The 3883-nt window shown below is 49.5% G+C and overlaps 1 protein-coding gene across 5 annotated transcripts in view; it reads right to left on the reverse strand.

Annotated features, from left to right (window-relative positions):
* The window catches only part of Mrtfb (myocardin related transcription factor B), a 165245-nt gene extending 161873 nt beyond the window's left edge, over nucleotides 1-3372 (reverse strand). For 3 of the 5 annotated variants that reach the window (XM_055597741.1, XM_055597742.1, XM_055597740.1), the window contains exon 1: nucleotides 3258-3346. The gene's annotated coding sequence lies outside the window, so the exon portion shown is untranslated. Of the gene's footprint in view, nucleotides 1-3257 lie in introns of all 5 variants that reach the window. The other 2 variants (XM_055597746.1, XM_055597747.1) reach the window with 2 other exon arrangements.
* Between the last annotated feature and the right edge of the window lie 511 nt (nucleotides 3373-3883).

Genomic DNA, 3883 nt, shown 5'->3' on the forward strand with positions numbered 1-3883 from the left:
CACACACACACACACACACACACACACACACACACACACACACACACGTAAAGAATTCCAGTTAAGATGGAAGGGTCTGGAAAGGTGAGTAGCTTCATTTTGCAAGTTGTCCTTTGGATTGAGCTTCCATTGTTAGAAATCAATCAATGTGTGAACACATTTGTATGGTCCCTATTTCTCTGAGATGGCATCATCATCAAGACACGCTCTTAATTCATAATTCATACTTACTTCATTTAAGATCAGCCAGCAGGTTGTGCTGGCTGGTCCTATGTCAACCTGACACAAGCTAAAGTAATTTGAGAAGAGGGAACCTCAACTGGGTTTAGCTTGTGGACAAGCCTGTGCCACACTTGCTTGATTGATGACTGCTATGGGAGCGCCCAGCCTGCTGTAGGCAGTGCCAGCCCACTGCACTGTCTTGGGTGGTATTAAGAAAGCAGGTGGCACGAGTCAGTCCAGAGTGCTCGTCCACAGCCTCTGCATCACCTCTTCCAGGCTCCTGCCCTGAGTACCTGCACTGGCTTTCTTTGATGACGGACTGTGACGTGGAAGTGTAAGTAAACTAAGCCCTCTTCTTGAACTATGGAACCATCTCCACAGCCTCTCATCTGGCCCTTCTCACAGCGAAGCTCTGGTCTGCAAGACAAGCAAGCCTCAGGGCCTTATGAAGAGCTGCTAGCCGGGGGAACACCAAACATGAAAGCAAAAACACCCAGTCCACCTGGGGACAAGGTGCTTGTGGTCATGTTGCTTACCATGGCAAAGAAACCCTAACTAAAACAAGAGTGCTTTTTAAAGTGGTGATTAAAAAAAAAAAAAAATTAGCTTTTTTTTTACCATGGAAATGGATAGCAATAAAAATTACTTTCACTTAGCTGAATTTTCAGCTCATAAGGGGTCACTGTGTCTATGGCTGGACAACTTTAAATGTATCCTATTTTCACAAGACTTTATTTAGATGTTAATATCTATAGTGCCTTTCTTATGTAACAAGTAACACAAAATAACAAGCAACTTATATTTAAAGAAAAAAGTGAAATTAAACTTTCTTTTCAGATTTAAACATGTTGAAGAAATCTAGCTCATCGTGGCTACAAAATGTACTGAGCTGAACTTTGCTTGATTTGTGTGTGTGTGTGTGTGTGTGTGTGCAGCATCCCCCAGAACTGCTTAGATAGGTAATTTTTGTTTTCACTTTTGAGCAAATCTGTATTTTCTAAATTCACTAATAAGAATGTCACTAAGCAGAAAAGGCCTGTGGGCCGCACTGACTGGTACTGAATGCCACTCAGAGCTATCACCATCCATGAGGCTGCCGAGGCTTCCAACTCCATTCTCAGCTCAAGCTACACAGTTCAAGTATGACCAAGATTTCCAACAAGGAATTCCAAAACAATAACAGCTGCAGAAGAACAGATACTAACCCTGACTCCTGAGACCCAAAGATAATCAATGAAAGTGTCACAAACCAATGTCACAAACCAAACTTTTTTATATATCAGACACATCAGAGAGAATTTTATTTTCACTTCACAGTGAAAAGTGAGTATTAGATTCTGTGGCTATAATTAACTAGATAGTGGAGCATGTGTTTTGTATAGTGCTTCTCAAGAGGCAGGACTGTCCCCAAGGCACACTGTTAGTTACTGAAGAGACTCCTAGGCAGGAGAAGAAAAAAATCTGCAGTGTTTGGGGTTCAGGACCGAGACCCAACTGGAACCATAGGTGATAGAGGTGATAATCAAGGCCATCCTGGCTCAATACAAATGAACATTCCTTTGGATTCAATATTGAATCATCTGGAAAGATACTCTGGGAAACACCCACCATTCTGCCCCAATTATGTAGGACAAAGTGGTGAGGGAAAAGGGAACGGTGTGAACTTTCACCCTACACGTTTCACGTGCACCCCAGCACTAGGCAAATCCAACCATTTCAGTCTTCTATTTCCTTATCATCAACGATAAACATTAGGGATTTGGTGTGATTCCTTAAATGTTGATAACTCGAGAGTTTGTATGGGTTACAACGTAGCTCGGAATACAGCATGTCTGGAGGGCTATGTTACATGAGTGTTGACTGAGACAGGCTGTGATTTATGTTGTACAGTGTCATTCAGCCTACATTGTTTTTCTCATTACCATCAATTATCCCAAGTAAGATGGTTTTATGTCTGGTCCCAATCCTTGTTCCTGACATGTTCTGAGACACATGGTTACACAAATACATGCGCGCGCGCGTGTGCGTGTGCGTGTGTGTGTGTGTGTGTGTCTCCCTGTCCAGAATCACTGGCCGCAGGGTCTGTGGCATTGTGTCCTACCGAGCGTCTGGGCTGTACAAACACCATAGCACATGTCTTCCCCTTTATTTCTTTCTTACATTTAAAGGGGGGCACTCCACTGACCTTGGTTCATGTATATGAAGACTTATTATTTATGAACTTTGTGTCAGGGTGGCAAACGTTTGCCACAGAATCAAGAGGCCTTGATTACAAGCTTCACAACCATCATCCAAAGAGTGCGATCTCGTGCTTCAGACAAGAGTTAAACTTTTCAAAAGTTTCCTTTGCCTGAAGCAAACCTTGGGCTACCCTCCGGGCCTGAGACCCCACGCCAATGCATTCCTCATCACTCTCAGACCGCGTCTGCTCTCACAAAGGGCCAAAGGATGGTTTTTGAACACTCAGAACTAGGGAACCTTCTGGGATAGAACAAAAGCGATGGAAAACTTTCTCCCTAGAAACATGGGACGCTGCGTGCAATTTCAGGAGGGCTTCCAGACACACACCCTTTGCATCGCCCCCTCCAGGGGGTGGACCCCGGGAGAAGACCCGAAAGCAGGACTGGGGAGGAGGATGGAGGGTGAGCCGGGGCGTGGGCCGTCCCCATCCCACCACGTCTCCGCAGCGTGGCTTCGGCCAGAGTGCAGTTGCACCTCTCTGCAGTTCCGGCGTGGGAGCGCGCAAGTAAGACGCCTGGTACCAAGCCAAGGCTGCCCGGGAAGATCGGGGGGCAGCCGCGAGCAGGGACCCCAGACGAGGGACACCGGGATTCGGTGGCCCCTAGAGCGCGGCCGCCCCGCCCCGCCCCGCGCGAGTCCCGGGACAGCTCGCACCAGGCGGTGCTGCAGCAGCCTCCAGAGGCCACCGAGGACGCGCACCTTCCGGCCGCCCCTCTCCCGGAGCCCGGCCTCGCCCTCCGCAGCTCTCCCCTTCCTCAGCCCCAACAGCCGCCTCTCGCCCGTCCGCAGCTCACCTCGGGCCGCCGACACCGCCGCCGCTGCCGCCGCCGCTGCAGCTACCACTAGATCTCGCGAGACTTCGCTCCGCCCCGCGTTTACCCTCCTCCCGCCCGGACACGACGGGCACCGACCCCAGCCTGGAAGCTCCGGGAAGTGCAGTGCCCACCTCGGGCTGTTCACAACGTGCTTCTCTTTTCCCAGCCGGCATCCGCCCGCGCCCGTGACCCAGAAAAGTTAAAGCCCAGGTGCGAGGCCGCTACCACCGAGCTCTCACCTGGCTAACCCGGGGCGCATGCGCAGCCGGGCTGCGGAGCAGCGAGCTCCTTGGTTGCTACATAAACTGACTGAGCCCACAGTCAGATGGTCAGTCATTTAGCGCCTGCTATTCCAGCAAGCTCACAGTTCATGCTACCTCAATAAGCGCATTCTTACGGCCTCCCCATTCCAGAGGAGGCTGCAGCCAGGTCGATACCCGATCTACACCTCGGTGTTGACTACTACTGTTGTTTCCTCCTCTTGAACCCAGCTTCACTCAGAATTCTCCAAAGTATAAGAAGTGACCCTGGCAGGTGGTCTGTTGCAAGCCCCCTTTATGCAGTTAGACAAAATAATGTTTCCCATTCTTTGCACCAACTCCCTA

Source organism: Psammomys obesus, unplaced genomic scaffold (assembly GCF_907164565.1).
Source record: "Psammomys obesus unplaced genomic scaffold, mPsaObe1.curated_primary_1811, whole genome shotgun sequence".
In the NCBI taxonomy this organism is placed as follows: Eukaryota; Metazoa; Chordata; class Mammalia; order Rodentia; family Muridae; genus Psammomys; species Psammomys obesus.